The sequence below is a fragment of the Giraffa tippelskirchi genome, chromosome 13 (assembly GCF_054371585.1).
Source record: "Giraffa tippelskirchi isolate mGirTip1 chromosome 13, T2T-mGirTip1v1.2.pri, whole genome shotgun sequence".
In the NCBI taxonomy this organism is placed as follows: Eukaryota; Metazoa; Chordata; class Mammalia; order Artiodactyla; family Giraffidae; genus Giraffa; species Giraffa tippelskirchi.
In genome coordinates, this window is record NC_137287.1 from 74,171,916 (window position 1) to 74,191,305 (window position 19,390).

General features: G+C 36.6%; 1 long non-coding RNA gene across 1 annotated transcript in view; it reads right to left on the minus strand.

Moving 5' to 3' along the window:
- Window positions 1–2,310: 2,310 nt before the first annotated feature.
- The window catches only part of LOC145531378 (uncharacterized), a 55,155-nt gene continuing 38,075 nt past the window's right edge, over window positions 2,311–19,390 (minus strand). The window contains exon 3 of the long non-coding RNA XR_014072385.1: window positions 2,311–2,462. This is a non-coding gene — a long non-coding RNA (uncharacterized LOC145531378). The remainder of the gene's footprint in view (window positions 2,463–19,390) is intronic.

Here is a 19,390-nt window from a genome sequence, read left to right on the forward strand (position 1 = left end):
AATTCTGTCCCATGAGCTAGCTTCCAATTCCTGCATATATGGAAAAAGAAAGAGTACTTTCATGTAGATTGGTCCCCTTTCTACTGTGTCCTCTTCATCACTATGATTCTCATTCTCTCCTCTTATCCTCTTCCACACAAGGATCACACTTGTGGTTCTAGATAAGCCCCCAAGACCAGACCCAGCATGTCTGATGTGGGCTGTAATGGATTGTTCCCTGTTCCTAAGAAAATGAGCTTCGAAGATGTTTTGGTATATCAGAGCCTGGGAGCAGAATGACCTCCCGAATGTTTCAACTTTTGGACAACTCTTTGACAGAGCCAAATAAGTCTTAGCATTATACTTTACTTGCATTGGGTAATTGGTTGATGCTTATTTATCACAACTTGGAGATCAGTTTGGGAGCATTTCCAAATGACACTCAGGAGAACCGAAATGATCTTTTCTCTTTGGGGGCCTGAAGGGAGAGTTCAAAGTTATCATCTCTTATGTAACCACCACCCAGGCATCTTGTGGGAAGCAAAGGTGGTGAACTATTTTGATACAAAGAACTTTAGGATGGGAAGTTTATACCTTCTGGAATTGTTTTACCAAGCAAAACTGGTCTCTTTTTTCCCTTTAATCTCAAAGTAAATGTCTCTGGGATAAGTGATGTACAGTAATAACAAAGAGGGATCAGCCAGAGAGAGGGTATCAGAGAGACAGTCATAACTCACAGAATTAATTGTGAGCACAGAGGCCTGAAACATCTGTACAAAAAAATAAACCCCCAAAAACAAATATGTGTTTACTGGTATAAAGCTGTTAGGCTCTCTGACAGAGGGTTTTACTAACTGGTCTATTAAGTGTTGTGTCTGGCTGTGCATTTTGCTGTGTTCCCATTGGCTAACATTTTTTTAAAGCTGCTTGGTGTTCTTGAGTCTGTTCTTTCCAAGACCATCAAAAATAAAGGCACACGGTCTAAACAAATGAAAGCTGTAGCTCAGACTTGGGAGTGATCTCGTGGGTACAGGCATGCATTGTGCATCCAAAAAATTCTACTTCCAAAGGTCAGAAAAGAGATGCATATTTATGTGGCATGCGTTCATGTGTGTCTATAAATATATAAATATCATAAATATATTTTATAGGAAGAGAGGGATTGTTTTCCATATAGTATTTTCCATTTTAGTATCTTTCACTTTTACTAGTTAAATATTCATTGTGCTTCCTTTATTAGGGTTGCAGTCGGCTAGAAACCTTTACATCTCTATCATATGCTGATATAAAGCTCAAAGAGGCACCAACAGGTCAATAGATATTTCTTTTCTAGTTATTCTTTATGAATTAATATCATTCATGTTGAGCCTCAGGTAGACTTCCCATAGTTCTAATCTCCACAAGTTGTAGGCTGTACTTCTACATAACTCATTTTAAAGTCCAAGTTTATGCAAGGTTACCATCTCCTCTTTAATCTGCTAAACTTTTTATTCATTTTTGTCTTATAAGATGGATTTCCAACCATCTTTCTAAGTTCTTCTTTAGATTCTTCACCTCCTCATTCAGTCAGGAAACCAAATCAAAATCAGTGCTTTAAAATGAGTCAGAATAAGGATGAATATAAAAAAAGAGTCAACCCTATAGTGACCTTAAAGATTCACCTATTTTATTACAGAAAGAATTTTTATATCTGGTAAGAGAGTAGTCTAGAGCCCTAGGTGCAAAGTGACAGATTGCAATCTGAATCCAGACTGATATGTTTTTAGGGTACTAGTATTTTTTCAAAATAAAAGTTGAATTTTGGTGTATATCAGTAGAGTATGCATTCGTGCATGCTAAGTTGCTTCAGTCATGTCTGACTCTGTGTGACTCCATGGACTGTAGCCCACCAGGCTCCTCTGTCCATGGGATTCTTCAGGTGAGAATACTGGAGTGGGATGCCATGGCCTCCTCCAAGGGATCTTCCAGACCCATGTCTCCTGACTTGGTAGCAGAGTTCTCTTGTATCTCCTGCATTGGCAGGAGAGATCTTTACCACTTGTGCAACTTGGGAAGCCCTCAGTATATATACTCTCCCAATCACCATAAGGTTCATCTTCCCTCATTTTCCCATACCTCACTTAACCCACAGATTTATATGTCAGTTGCCTCCTCTCAGCTCTCAGTTGTATATCTTAACAACACAGATACAATATTGACTCATGCTCAACTGTGTTCCTTCATGAATGTTTTTTTAAGTCATATGTACTAGCCAGTCATGATTCTTCTTTAACCCTCTTTCACTCTGCATTTGTGTGCTTAGACTGCCATAACAAAATACCACAGGCTGGGTGATTTAAACAACAGACATTTATATTCTCAGAGTTAGGAGTCGGGAAGTTCATGGCCAAGGTGCTGGTCAGTTTGGTTCCTGGTGAGAGTTCTCCTCCTGGCTTGTAGATGGCCACCTGTTTGCTGTGTCCTCACATGGCCTTTCCTCTGTGCTTGTGAAGAGAATGAACCCTCTGGTTACTTTTCCTCTTCTTATAAAGATATCAGTTTCATTAAACTTGGGATCCCATGTAACCTCAGTGACCTCCCTCAAAGTCCTGTCTCTAAACACAGGTTAGGATTTCTACATAGGAATTTTGAAAGGGACACAGTTCAGTCCATAACACTATCTATGGAGCTTCAAGACTATTCTCTTTGTGGTACCATCCAGGTCATGGACAGATGTGCTGCAAATAAAGAGTTTTGCTTGGATCACCATGACCAAAGAAAGTCCTTGAACTGTGGACAGAGAGGGGACTAGAAATAGTAAGAGATCAATCAGCAGGGAAATTCTTTCTGAAATGTCTATGCTTGCTCTTTGGTTCACCTCTAGGATAGTTTGAATTATTGTTCAGCAAATATACAGGCCTAGTTTCCCCAACAAGAGGTAGAATATGCTGCCCTGCCCACTGTATTTGCTTTAGCAATGGGATATTAGCAGATGTGATATAAGTAGAGTCGGAAACATGATTGTGCAGAGAGGCCTGGCTTCTCCTGTTTCAGCCACTCCCAAGAGGTGAACATGTTGGACCAAAGAGGATGGGAAATGTGTGGACCAGACCTGGGCTCAACCTTCCTCTTAGAGTCAAAGTCAACCAAGCCTAGCCTTGATCAACTAGATCCCAAATGACCAAACACTCTAAGATTTAAATAAAGGATAATTATGTGTCACTGAGTTTTGTTTGTTTTGAAGTGAAGAGAGCATGTCTTTTTTCTTGCTGTTTAGTCACTGAGTCATGTCCAACTCTTTTGTGACCCCATGGACTGTAGCCCACCAGGTTTCTCTATCCATGGGATTTCCTAGGCAAGAATACTGGAGTGGGTTGCCATTTCCTCCTCCAGGGCTCTTCCTAACCCAGGGACTGAACTGTGTCTCCTGCATTGGCAGGCAGATTCTTTACCACTGAGCCACCAGGGAAGTCCATATCTTTTTTGAGGCAGTAGAAATTAGCTAAGATGGATGTCAGCAGCCTCAAGTGGGATCCTTCCATAAAAAAAAAAACCTAAAATACATGGCATAGGCTTAGGGTGTAAGCAGTAGGGGATAAGAAAACTGTTATAAAAGAGCAGACGAGTAGTAAGAAACCTACAGGAGTCTGAGTAAATGATCATCTACAGTTGACTCTTGAACAACTCAGGGTTCAGGAATGCCAACCCAATGTGCAGCAGAAAATCTGCATATAAATTTGCAGTTGGCCCTCCACATCTCTTGTTCTGCATCACAGATTGAGTAGTACTATAGTATTTATTTTTTAAAAATCATGTATGAAGTGGACCCACACAGTTCAAACTCATGTTGTTCAAGGGTCAACCGTATATAATATAACAGCACAACTCTGGTTAAAGTCACCTGCAATAATCTAGAAAACAGCAATTACACAGGATGAACTTTTCTTATTGTGTGAGATTTCCAGATGAAAATTTCCAGTTTGGGGCCAGTTTGTTAACAGAAATAGGTAAGTTAATACATTACTGGATAAATAATAGATAGCCCTGTGGTTTGGCTGGCAAAATCATTTTTCTCCAATAGTGTTAACAAGGTAATATTTTTGCTCTTTTTCTATGTTGATATGTATCAAGTGCAGAGAAAGGGAAAGTACGAGCTCACCTCCAATCAACAACGTGTTTCCTCTGAGAACTTCAAAACATTTTCAACCTAAACTCAAAATGAAGTGAAGAGGTACAACTCCAGAGGCACACAAAATAATACAAAGCTTAAAAACAGGCAACAGGATTTATGCTAAATACTTTTGTAGTGCCCTTTAAAGTAGAAATAAAGTTCTAGACTCAGCTTCAACTCTCTTTGGAAAGATCCAGAAAACCATGGATTTATTTATCATCATGTCAGAGTTGTTGATATTGAGGAGAACCATAACCTTACTATAAACCTGGAAGCAAAAATTTATGGACTTCCCTGGTGGTCCATTGTTTAAGAATCTGCCTTTCAATGCAGGGGTTGTGGGTTCAATCCCTGGTCAGGGAACTAAGATCCCACATGCCTTGAGGGAACTAAGCCCTCGTGCCAGGACTAGAGAGTTCAAGGAAAGATCCCACATGCGGCAATGAAGATCCCACATGCTGCAATGAAGATCCCACATGCTGCAACTAAGATCTGATGCAGCCAAATAATGATTTTTTTTTTAAACTGGGGAGAGTGACAAACATTGGTTGACAGAGAATTTGAATCTTAAGTAGGAGAGAGCAGTAACTCTCAAGTGAGTTTTCACGCCCATGGGATTCAAATTCCAAGACAAAGGGCCCTAGACATGTGATTGCAAAATCACGATTCACTGACTAACATGCAGAGGATGTCATAAGGTTCCTTGAGAGAGGGCCCAACAGAAAATAAGAAAGTTACCATAATCCTGGAGGTGGGAAAATGTTAAAAAAAAAAAAAAAAAAAAACCTGGGGGAAATAATGCAGAAACTATTAATCAGAAAGCTTAACCTTGGACTCTTGCAAAATGATAGAACTATTTAACAGATGGTATGTGAAAACTTAAAAGAGAAAACAATCATTGCCAGGCTTGGGAAGTTAGGTGATATCAATCATTTTATGCTTTTAAAAATACTACATTTCATAGAATGGTAGCAACTATTGATTATAAGAAGCATCATTATTTTATATGACACAAAGAAAGAAAAACACTGCCATCACTGAACCATGACAGGCCATCTACTCTTTAGATTCATGCTAATTTCAAATAAGTTTAAATGCGAAATAAATGTGCATCCCAAAGCAGGAGGAATATGACATTGTTGTTTCTTTTTCAGGTGACTCCTCCTTGGAGGTTTCTAGAGGAACAATGGAAGGATAGAGGAAGGACAAAATAATCTCTTCTTCTTGTCATGCTTCCTGTTTCCTATTCTTTTCATCATTCCTCTGGCAACACTACTTCTTAATCCAGGATCAGCATATTGTACCTGTAGTAGCAACTGTTTTGAGTACGCAGGTCTACAATATTTTCACAAGCAGAATCACTGGCTCTCTCAGAGCACCAGCCAGGTGAAATTCCCTTCTTAAAAGTCCCAGCATCAGCTCCATGGGGACCTATAGCCATTTGTTCATAGTAATTCCAATCTCATCTCTTGTTGTCTCCTAGCCCTAGAGGTGGTAGTTGATCCTATAGCTATTATGCTACTTGGTGATATTAAGTGGTCAATATTTGCCTTTTCTACTCTCCAGTACTTAGTTAATAATAATAATTTTTGAATTAATTTTTATTAGAGTATAGCTGCTTTACAATGTTGTGTTAGTTTCTGTGAGCTGTGCTTAGTCACTCAGTCTTGTCCAACTCTTTGGGACCCCATGGACTGCAGCCTACCAGGCTCCTCTGTCCATGGGGAATCTCCAGGCAAGAATACTAGAACTGGGTTGCCATGCCCTCCTCCAGGGGATCTTCCCAAGCCAGGGATCAAACTCAGGTCTCCCACTTTGCAGGCAGATTCTTTACCTACCTTCTGAGCCACCAGGGAAGCCCACGCTAGTTTCTGCTGTACAGCAAAGTGAATCAATTATATATACGCATATGCCCCCTCCCTTCTGGATTTTCTTCCCATTTAGGTCAGCACAGAACACTGAGTAGAGTTTCCTGTGCTATGTAGTAGGTTCTCATTAGTTGTCTATTTTATACAAAGTATCAATAGTGTATATTTGTCAGTCCCAAACTCCCAATTCCTCCCACCTCTCCTTTTCCCCTTGGTATCCAGTACATTTGTTATCTAAGTCTGTGTCTCTATTTCTCCTTTGCAAATAAGATCATCTACACCATTTTTCTAAACTCCACATAGATGCATCAATACACAATAATTTATATATAAATATCTGCTCAAGTAATTCATGTGGCTTCCAAATCCTGACTAGACCTGTATTGATGCAATGTGCGTGTGTGCACATCCACACGAAAGAGGAAGAGAAGGATGAAAAAGAAGAGAAACGAATAGGCACACTGTTGACCTACATAGAGAATTCTGCTAAGTTCTGGGGAGGGAGCATTATTGCTTAGTGATTTAGCCTATATGCCACCACATTGAACAAGACCGTAAAGCTGGACCAATAGTAAAATAGGGAGAATCTTTTCTTAAAACAGCATCTGCTGGCCACAACCTGAATGAGTGTCTGTGGAATGTAAATGAACTATCATGGACAATCAGTTGACTTTAATTATGTCCATGTTATGTTAAATGTCTACTACGAGACAGTAGTAGTGGTCCACTGGAAAAAAAAAATCATTAAAGCAAATACATTGTATGTGTATATACCTGCTTTATTATTCATATACAAATCTGTAACCAGGAAACAGTGATTCTAAAATGAGAATCACTAGTATTCCAGGATGGACCTCACTTGGTTTTCTCTCCTATAACAATCCTAGTCAAAAATAACTAGTGATGCCAGGGGACAAAAATAATACTAAAACACTAAAAGAAAAAAAAAAGAAAAATCTATAGGTGTTAAGAAATACAATTTAAATTATAACTATGATTAAAATATTCAAGATGTCTAAGAAAATACAGGTATTTTCAATAGAGGAGTGATATATATATATATGTGTGTGTATATATATATGTCTGTGTGTGTGTATATATATATGTATATATGTATATATATAAAGAATGACAAAAACCATAGAACTGAAAAACATAGTGCTTAAAATCAAGAACCAGATTTAGTGATGGATTACACAGCATGTTAGACATAGAATAGAGGATTACCTAACTGGAAGACAGGTCAGTATAAAGAATCCAAATTGCAGCCTAAAGAGAAGCAAGGAAATGCAAAACGAAGTGTAAGTCACACTGATATAGGCACATAAATAGAGGTCTGGTGGGCTGTAGTACGTGGGGTTGCGAAGAGTCAGACATGACTGAACGACTGAAGTGAACTGCTGCTGCTGCTGCTAAGTTGCTTCAGTTGTGTCCGACTCTGTGCGACCCCATAGACGGTAGCCCACCAGGCTCCCCCGTCCCTGGGATTCTCCAGGCAAGAACACTGGAGTGGGTTGCCGTTTCCTTCTCCAATGCATGAAAGTGAAAAGTGAAAGTGAAGTCGCTCAGTCATGTCCGACCCTTAGCGACCCCATAGACTGAGAGTCCTATAAAGAGAAGGATAAGGAATGGAATACAAGAAATACTAAAAGAGATCCTAGTCTAAATGCTTTTAAAATCAAGAAGGCTATCATACCACATATAATCAAGAAGGATTACAAGCTCAAACAGGAGAAGTGAAAAAGAAAACTAGACCTAGGCACATTACCCTGCAGATAACTACATATTCCCTACACATTTAGGCAAAATGTTCTGTGCCTTGCAGAGCACAGAGAGGAGAGAGGAAGGGAGGAAGGAAGGAAGAGGGAAGGAAAAGGAAAGAGAAGAAAATCTGAAAAGCAGCCAGAAGATCTTTGACAAAGGAGCAAAGGCAATACAATGGAGGAAAGACAGTCTTTTAGACAAAGGGTGCGAGAACAACTGGGCATACACATGCCAAAAAAAGGAAAAGAAATTAGACAGAGAGTCCTTATACCCTTTACTAAAAGTTAACTCAAATGGGTCATAGACCTAAATGTGAAATACAAAACTCCAAGAAAAAAAAGTATGAGAAAATCCAGATGACTTTGGTTACAGAAAGGAATTTTTAGATATAACACCAAAGACACAATTCATGAAAAAAATAAGTTGGACTTAAAAGCTTATGCTCTGCAAAAGACTCTATCAAGAGACTGAGAAGTTGAGCCACAGACTAGGAGAAAATATCTGTAAAAGACACATATGATAAAGGACAATTATCCAAAAAATACAAAGAACTTTTTAAAATGTGAGCAATTAGAAATTGAGCACCTCATTAAAAATGTGTCAAGGACCTGAGTGGACACTTCACCAAAGAAGATATGCAGATGGAAATAAGCATATAAAAAGATGCTCCACATTACTTATCATTAGAAGATTTCAAATGAAAACAATAGTGAAATACCACTGCACACCTATTATAACGGCCAAAAGCCAACACACTGACACCTCAAAAGCTGGCAAGAATGTGGAGCAACAGGAGCTCTCATTCATTGTTAATGGGAACACAAAATGGTGCAGCCACCTTTGGAAGATGGTTTGGCAGCTTCATATAAAACTAATCATAATAAGGGTACATAACTACCTGCATGCAGCCATATGAATAAATCTCAGTGACATGAATGAAAGCGAGTTTTACTTCATGATTTAGTTTATAACAAGTTCAAAAACAGAGAATACAAATCTATAATGATGGACATCGTAAGAACAGTTGGTTACTTTTGGAGCTCGGATGTCTACGAGGGAACACAGGCATTCTGGGGTGCTGCTAATATTCTAGATCTTGATCTGGGTAGCAGTTATGTTCTGTAAAATTTCATCAAGCTGCACACAGATTTGGACACTTTTCTACATTTATATTAGGGGCATGTAGAAAATATTCTTTTGTATAGCCTGCTGGGGCTATACAAATTTTGAGTTAATATTAATGCTGTTTGGTACTTGCACACATCCAAGTAATCTTGAACTCAGGAAAATCAAAAGATTGCACAGGGAAAAAAATGAAATGTGTCTGTTGTAAACATCAATTACATAGTCACAGTAACTTTTAAAAATTTCTAAATATTGATTCAAGCAAAAGGGAAGTGTTTGGGAAAAAAAAGGAAGTGTTTGTACCTCTGTTTGGACCATATGTGTGTATGTATCTGTCTTCTAATGCAGGATAATAGAAATAAAGGTGATACTTATAAGCGAAGAGCTGAATACAAGAAGAGTTAACAGTTTCAATTTCTGCTTCACTCAGAGTGGAGAAAGGTGTGATAGAACAGGAATTGACAAACATTTATTGGAAAGGACCACATACCAAATAGTTGAGCCTATGTGGGCCATATGATCTCTTATGCAACTTCTCACCTCTAACCTTATACTGTGAAAGCTGCCAGAGACAATATAGAAACATATGCGCATGGATGCTGTGTTCCTATACGACTTTTTTTTTTTAACAAAAACAACTGGTGGGGTGTAGTTTGCTGACCCCTTGGAGAAGATGACTAATTCTCATTATAACCATAATATTATTGAACATTTTTAATAAAGAAAATGTATGTGGTCAGTCACTTAATATGTGATAATATTTATCAGATCTAATATGTCAGACATTATTCTAGAGTCTAGGGATACAGATGTAACCAAACCTGACAAAAATCTGTCCTCACGTAGTTACATTCCAGAATGTTATTATCATAAAATTAACTATACAGAAAGGAGTAGTTCGATTACTTAAAATAGTTATATTTAAGGGTATACTTGAAGATTAACTGTGGGCCATTACTTAAATTTTTCGTTCTAGCAAGAACAATAAAATTATTTCCAAAAAATCATATTATCATTAGTAGTTTTTTGTGGCATTTATAATAATAATCTTCAAATGCCTTCTTCCCATATTACTTCGAATTATTTTGAAAACCCATGTACTCTGTATATTTTAAAATAATCATCTAAGAATCTTGATCATAAGGTTCAAATGGTGAAAATTTAGGTGTGTTATACATATTATCATTTAAAAATAAAACTAGTATAATTTTTTAACTGTAGCAAATGAAGACACACAAAGAGCCAATAGGCATGTGAAAAGATGGTTAATGTTGCTAATTATCATGGAAAGGCTAGTCAAAACAAGAACAAAACATCACTTCATAATTGTTGGGATGGCTATTATCAGAAAAGAAGGATAGGGACTGTCTTGGTGGTACGCTGAATAAGAATCTGCCTGCCAACGCAGGGGACACGGGTTTGATCCCTGGTCCAGGAAGATTTCACATGCTGCAGAGCAACTAAACCCATATGCCACAAATACTGAGCCCACACACCCTGGAGCCCATGCTCCGCAACAAGAGAAGCCACCACAATGAGAAGCCCATGCACAGCAACTAAAGAGGAGCCCCTGCTTGCTGCAACTAGAGAAAGCCCATGCACAGCAATGAAGGGCCAGCACAGTCAAGAATAAAATTAATTAATTAATTAAAAAGAAGGATTACAAGTGTCAGTGAGAATGTGGAGAAATTGAAACCTTTGTACACTGTTAGTAGGCATGCAAAATGATGCAGATGCTCTGGGAAAACAGTATGGAGAGTCCTCAAAAAATTAACAATATTCCAGAAGAAAAATGATCTGGTCATTTTTTTGAGTTCCTAGTTTGTATGTGTGTGTATGCATCTGTGTGTATAAAATTTGTAATACAAATGCACAGTTCTGTGCTGTCTCGCTGGGGTTCCTTTCTTTGAGCACACGGTTTAATCCTTAATGAAAGGATGGATTAAACTTAACCCTGTAAGTTAACAGTTTTGTTTAATATCAAGGACTATGTTAAAATATGAATCTTATAAAAGTAAAAAAAATAACAATAGATCTACCATGTGATCCAACAATCCATCATATGGGTATTTATCCAAAGAAATGAAAACACTAATTCAAAAAGATATCTGCACCTCCACATTCACTGAGGTATTGTTTTGAATAACCAGCATAGGGAAACAACCTAAACATCTGTCAGAATAGTAGTCAGGCCTCCCTTCTCCCCAAATGATGCTTTTGAACTGTGGTGCTGGAGAAGACTCTTGAGAATCCTTTGCACAGTAAGGAGATCAAATATTCATTGGAAGGACTGATGCTGAAGTTCCAATACTCTGGCACACCTGATGTGAAGAACCAACTCACTGGAAAAAACCCTGGTGCTGGGAAAGATTGCAGGCAGGAGAAGGGGATGACAGAGGATGAGATGGTTGGATCACATTACCAACTCAATGGACATGAGTTTGAGCAAGCTCCAGGAGATGGTGAAGGACAGGGAAGCCTCGTGTGCTACAGTCCATGGGGTCACAAAGAGTAGGACATGACTGAGCAACTGAACAACCCTGAATGAAGAAAATCCTGCTATATGCAACAGCAAGGGTGACCCTGAAAGACATAATAAATCAGCCAAACAAAGACAAACAAATGCTGTACAAACCTTGCTGATATGTGGAATCTGTAAAAGTTGAACTAATATAAGTGGTGACTGGGGTGAGGGGAAGTACAAAGTCACTCATCAAGGAGCATAAACTTTGAGTTTTACAAGAAGAGTCAGTTCTACAGATCCATATAACACTGTGCGTATGGTTAGCGATACTGTACGTACGCTTAAAACTCTGTTAAGAAGGAAGACGTCACGTGAAGTGTTGTTACCGCACCAAAATAAAAATAGGTGTATCCAATAGTCTCCAAATGCCATAATAATTTAATACCCACAATTTCTATGAAAAAGTTCATAAAAGGCTCTTCTTTATTAGGAAAACTTATAGTCCATCTTTGCATTGAAATTTTATGTTATTTCACCTTCTCTACCTTTTCATCCTCTTACAATATATTTTAATTCTTGAGTCTTTATAAAATTAATTTTTATTGGAGTCTAGTTGCTTCATAATGTTGTGCTAGTTTCTACTGTAGGACAAAATGAATCAGCCATATGTATGTGTGGGTGTGCGTGTGTACTCCTCTCCCTTTTGGACTTTCTTCCTATTCAGGTCATCACGTGCATCGAGCAGCATTCTCTGTGCTATACCGGAGATTCACACTAGAGAACAGTATCAATAGTGTCTGTGTGTCAATCCCAGTATCTCAGTTCTTCCCATTCTCTCTTTTCCCCCTTGGTATCCATACATTTGTTCTCTACTTCTGTGTTTCTATTTATAAGACCTAAATAGACATTTCTCCAAAGAAGACATACAGATGGCCAACAAATATATGAAAAGATGGTCAACATCACTAATTACTAGGGAAATGCAAATAAAAACTGAGGTCTCACCTCACATCGGTTAGAACAGCCATTCTTGAGTCTTTTTTTTTTTATTAATTTTATAAAATTTGTGTATGCCACAAAAAGATGTATATAAATTAAAATTTTGCGATGGTTGAATTCTAACCATAAGGTTCTTTTTCTGGATTATTATTATACTTATTAGCAATACATGGATTTAACACAATATAATATATACATTACACACTTGGAAATTTATTTTTAAAAAATAGTAATTGGAAATGAATCTTATAGTGAGGTAACTAGGGCTGTTTTACTTCAATTAGTTCATGTATTTGTAGATGAATATTATTTATTGCTAGCATGAGAAGGGACACAACACAAATGACTTAATTCACTGTGATCATTGTTGTAAAGTCTGAGAGATCTTGTTCATCTAAATAAGGAGAGAGGAATGAAAGGAATTTTATACTAATATTCAACTCTTCAAGTTCTTCTTGAAGTATATGCCAAATATTGAATAGTGATGTATCATCAGAATTATTCTTCATGATGTATGAGCTGACAATTTGAATAGGTCCTCGTTCAAATGTTTCGAAAGAAAAGAATCAGAAATGGCCTGATTTGCAACAGCATTTTTACTCAGTCAATAGAATCTTTCAATTGCTCAACTTCTTGGAAGTATACCAAAAGGCTTCACTAAGATTTATCAGATATCTGTTAATTATGCCTACTTGAAGCACTTTGCATAATCCAATAGATTCAGAAAGAGTTGGGAAAATCTAAACATTGAGTTTTTAAATACAACTTGGCTATAATAAAATTTCTTATTAAATCATTTTATCTTATCCTATGTTTAAAAAACTATCAGTCAAAATCTAAGAGATGCAAATTTAGGTCCTTCATTTTGTGGAAAATAATGTAGAGATAGTCTAATAAACAAGCTCAATTCTCTCTTGACAACAATGAGTCTAATCCAAATTTCATAAAATGTCTAAATTCATTTTTTATTCAGATAACATCTTAATAGTCAAATTAAGAAATGAGAATAAATGACAGCAAAACTTAAAATTAGCTAATGTAACTATCTGCATGTTTATAAAAGTAAGAAAATTTATATTCATTCCTTAGCCTGTTATAATCCAATAGATTGTCTACTTTATATTATAATTATTTATGAAGTAACATATGGTATGCCTTCAGTAAATTTTGCTTAGCATCTGAGAAAAATTCAATCAAAATCACACTTTAAAGCTCTGAGATAAAAAAATCAATATCCTGAAACATCATAATTGTACTTAATTGTACTTTTTCTATATATTTAATGAAAGAGAAAAACTATTGCTGAACAATTATTATTGATTGATCATTTAGAATATCTTTGTACTTTTTGTGAGGAAGTAGATCATATTAAACACTTTGTGAAATGAATTAAATTGATGATTGCACTTAGAAAAATCTTACTCTAGTACAACTTTTTGTATGGTACAATTCTTTTTCTGTCTAGCTTTTTGGTCTTGTACAATTGTATCTGGTGAAAGTAGTTTTTAAATTTCTTTTTGAATAACATACATAGATTCCAAAGAAAGCAAGTAAAATTTTATCCATAGTTTTTATTCAGTGTATGTTGAAAATTTTGGTATTCCCTGAACACAGTCAAGGAACTTTTAAGGAATCATCATCACTAAGCTGGAGAAGGAAATGGCAACCCACTCCAGTATTCTTGCCTGGAGAATCCCAGGGACGGGGGAGCCTGGTGGGCTGCCGTCTATGGGGTTGCACAGAGTCGGACACGACTGAAGCGACTTAGCAGCAGCAGTAGCAGTAGCAGCAAGCTGCTTCAGATATTTAAGGGTTCATTTTTTTCCTGCTAATACCAAGACGTGGAAATGGAAATGAGCTTTTAAAAATTGCTTATGCTTATATATGTGAAAAACAAGTCATTCTTAGTGTTCATTATATCTTATTGGTAATATTTTTCTAATTTTATTTTTTTTGTCTAGGCATTTGCCTCTTTCTTAAGCAAATATCCTGTGAATGAAAGAAGTGGAAACATCTATACACCTGAAATTAATACAATATTTTAAATCAACTTCAATAGAAATAAAATTAAGAAATTAAACGTGGACATTCTGAAAATATAATTAAAATTTGATTTAACTATATAAAATATATTTTATACCCGCAAAATAACAACCTCATGGAAAAGCATGTGAAAGATTGACCATGTACTAAACTAAAAGAAATACACTGATAAAGTGTGAAGAGCAAATGTAAATTTACATTGTTATACTACTGTATAATAAAACTTGAATCCAAAATCACTACTAAAACATTAAACAAATTATAAATTCATCGAACTTTTTAAAAAGTTATCTTCTAAAACAAAACAAAGTAAAACAAAATGTTATAAGAGCAAGGCTTTGGGGTCAAAATTTTTTAAATATATATTTGATGATTACTGCATTTCATCCAATGAGCTCATGTCCACAGATTGTAGAATTTTAATTATTTAAGGTTTTTATGTAAATATTTTATTAAATATTGAATAGACAAACACTGCTCATAGCCTGTGTGTCAAGTATAAAAACCAACAATATAGTGAAAGTGCAAGTATTAATTGCTCAATTGTGTCCAACTTTTTGTGACACCATGGACTGTTGCCCGCCAGGTTCCTCTATCTATGGAATTCTCCAGGCAAGAATACTGGAGGGGGTTGCCATTCCTTTCTCCAAGGGATCTTCCCAACCCAGGGATCAATCCAGTTCTGCTGCATTGCAGGCAGATTCTTTACCATCTGAGCCACCAGGGAAGCCCAACAACATAGTAACACATCAATTTTAGGGGGAAAATTAACTTTACATGTGAATTCCCTTTAGTAACCTCCTTTCATACTTGATCTAGTTTCTTCTCCTGTTCTCTCCATTAACTACTACTGTAACAACTCGTTTATCAAAAAAAGAAAAAGCTGAAACATCACAGATGACACAAAGCTTTTCCAAGGCCAGATCTGGGAGGGGCCAAGCAACATGTTTACCAGGTCATTATATTTTTATAAAACTTAACAGTGACACAGTGTAGCCCTAATTACTGCTTCTTTTCACTCTGACTCCCCTTCCTGCTTCATTCAGTTGGTGCTCAAGTGGCCTTAGGCTTTCTGGAGAAGATGACTAAAGAAAAAGGGAGTTGAAGACACATTTACTTTGGGTTTGATGGGATATTTTTACATGATTCACTGTCAGGTAGTCATGACTATGTATACTTATTCCGTTAGCTGTCCTAATATAGAAATGCTCCCCACATTATGACATGATGTGAACTTACACTGCCACGATGTGAACTCGTCTGATGAAGCTTGCTGCAGGAAATTTGTGGGTAGTGCAGGAGAAACAAGAAGCTCATCTGAAAAAGTTCTTGCAAATCTCACAGTTCATATGAGAAAGAAATGTCTCATATTTGACAATAATCCCAATAGTCACCAGGTATGACCAATAATGGTTGTAAAACTGATAGAAAGTGTTTCATGTTGTCAACACCAGGAAAAAAATTTTCCATCAATCATGCTAGAGGAAAGATCAAATTATCTTCCTATTTTGTCCATAAAAATGATGTTACCCAACTGTTAGAAGAAGAAATTATCAAAATATATGTCAGCAAAATAAAAGGGGAAAAGGAGGGAATTTTTTTTACCCAGGTAGTTCATAAAATGTTATTTTCCTCAATCATGATATTTCTGGCATTTGTCAGCATTTTCAAATTTGAAACAAACGTGATTTGTTGGGGATTTCTTTTCTTATACTAAATAGTCACTTTTGCACATAATTTTCTGATAATAATTTTGTATTCTTTTTCATATTGCGGGCTCCAAAATGTTGTAAATTTCAAGCCCCCAAACTTGAATATACCTCTGTTCAAAAAGCAACACATCCTTTTGGAAGAGGGGTTGGAAAAGATGAGGTCGTTAAGCAAAAATTGCCAGCATTTCCCCTACATACCACAAAATATTTACTTTCATATTTCACCTCCCAAGAATGACAGAATACTCCACTTCTAATGTTTTTAACAGAAACATATGTGTAAAAAGGAGGACTAGAAGGTTTGTGATTTTACGGTGATTTGATCGATCATTAAATCAGATTCTCCAAAACACTATCTCGGATTTTCTTTCTATTTGACTCCTGGCTTGTTTTGTTGTTGTTTGCTTTTTTTTTTTTAATAACATGTCCAGCAACTGCATCAAAGACATTTCAGGATGAGAACAGGGAGCCTTTCTCTTCTGGACTGTGAGAGGAATTGCCATAAAAGAGAATGCAGGAAAAGAGGACCTATGTGATATTGGCATTCCAAGTGCTGTGGTGGTAAAGAATCTGCCAACCAGAGGAGGAGATTCAAGAGATGCAGGTTCAATCCCTAGGTCAGGAGGATCCGCTGGAGTAGGAAATGACAACCCGCTCCAGCATTCTTGCCTGGGAAATTCCAGAGGAGCCTGGTGGGCTAGAGTCCAAGAGGTCGCAAAGAGTCAGATATGACTGAGTGCCTGCATGCACGCGCACACACGCACACACACACACACACACACACACACAACTTAGCTACTGAACAACAACCACCAGTGAATCCCTTGGAAAGTCCCCGAATACCTTCTAGGGCAGGTGGATCCATATTTGAATTCCCCTCGTTAATTATGGACAGAATAGAGCTTAAAACAAATGTCAGTCACACTCTTAAACCATATGCCAAACTAAGTGAGACATCCAATGGGTACCACATCTGGCTCTGGCTCGTCTTCCTCCCTGCTTCTCTCTAATGCTTTTTTTCCCCCTCACACTCGTCCCTTTAGTATCTGGCTTCCTCCCTTCATTTTTCTCTATTTGCCCCATGGTTCACTCCTTTGGTTTGGAGCTGTCCTCGTCCAGCGGCATACCCTGCTTGTCTCTTCCTTTCACATCACCCTTGTTGTTCCTTTTCATTCACTTTATGTTCCCATTCTTTTTAAGCAGTTACGAATTAAAGTTTTTAAGTGGGTACAAGTTTTAGAGCAGTTTTGAGTTTGCAGAAATATTGTACAGAGAGTGAAGAGTTCCCATAAAACTCCTTCCTCAACAATATGTCTCCTGTTACTAATATCTTGTATTAGTCTAGTACATTAGTTACAACTGATATACCAATATTGATAGATCCATATGAACTAAAGTCCATAGTCTACATTAGGGTTTATTTTTTGTTTATAGTTGCAAGAGTTTTAACAAATGTCATTACAGTATCACGCAGAAGAATCTCATTGTCCTAAAAATCTCCTTGTATTCCACCTATTCATCATTCCCTCTCTCTCCCTAAAATTACTGTTTCTTAAAAATGCTACTATCAAAATTGCCCTATGTAGTCATCTCTTTCATCCATATCCTCTTTAGCACTTATTGTTGTAGATTTTTTTTGATGATGGCGATTCTGACTGGCATGAGGCAATACCTCATTTACTCTACCAATTCTTAAATATCCCTGTGATTTGTCAGAGATAATAAGTGTATGATTTGTGACTGCTAACTTCCAAGGATTCTATGTTATATTAATAAATATGTTTACGACAGGTAGAGATTACCTATATGATATGATATATTGGTAAAGTCGTATCATACATTTTCAAAAAATATTTTACAAAGTAACTTTATTGAGATATGCTTTACATGCAATAAAATGCATCCATCTAAATGTATGGCTTGATGTGTTTTGACAGATGTATACATCTGTGTAACCACCACCACTATCAAGATACAGAATATTTCTGTCACCTTCAAAAGTTCCCTCAAGTCATACTAAACATTTTAAAATCCAATTAATTTCAGTGAGGTAACATCTCAGATTTTTTTGTTTCAACTGCAATCCTTTAGCTGTATATTTTCAAGTTTTCCAAACATTCTGTATACAGCAGATTCTTACACAAATGATAACTTTTAAATCTGTGTAGAGACAGACTCAGCCATGCATGTGTTTGAGTTTTTATAAACATTCTCTCTGTGATACAGAGAGCACAGTAATGTTTATGCTGACAGCTGTGTGTGAATATTTTTACTATTTTGAGAAGTGAACAGGTTGGATTTTTGGGTGTGCCAGCAAGTCAGTACATTGTTACTGGCACGGTAGCATTTCCTTGTAGATTAATAATAGCTTTTCTTTTTAATTCTAACTTTTTTCAGTGCTACTATCAGATCACGAAATGTATATAATAATCATACATAAGTTCTCAAATTTCTCACTAAATGCAATCATGAAAAATCTTTAAGATCTAATTAGTGAAGTGATTAATCATATTGGCAGACAGCTTTAAGGCTGGGATGATGCAAGAAATAGTATTTGAGCCAGAATCTTATTCCCAACTTTCTTTTCGTTATAACTCAGACATCATTAAGGGCTGCTGTTAGTTCTTTCAAGAGATTAGCACATCAGAATGATAGATAACATGTAATTCAATGAATATTATTAATTGGTCACTGTTTCTTAAACTTCAAAGTTATAGCATGGAAACAGTTCAACCAGTCATGCTACTAGTCATGGAACTGAATTTTCTTTTAGCATAAAGGCTTTATTATTCAGAGAAGCTTTAGGATTATAGGATTATAGAAAAACTGTACAGAAAATACAAAGGGATCTGATAGACACACCTCGCCTACCATCTCACATCCACAAGCAGTTTTCCCTACTGTTAGTGTCTTGAACATTGTTTTAAGTGTAGAACATTTGTTGTAATTAATAAATCAAATTTGATATTTGTGTCACACTATTCTATGGGTCTTGGCAAATGACTGTCATATATCCACCATGACAGTATCATACAGAATAGTTTTGCTGTCTTAAAAATGCCCTGCAATCCAACTATTTATCAAGATTCCCTCTTCTCGAATGTCTGGCAACCAGTGATCTTTTTATGCTTTTGATAGTTTTGAATTTTCAAGAATTCTTAGAGTTTATCACACTGTATGTAGCCTTTCAGAACAGGATTTCACTCAGCAAGGAATGGATAAGGAAGATGTGATACGTATACACAATGGAATATTACTCAGCCATTAAAAGGAACAAAGTTGTGAC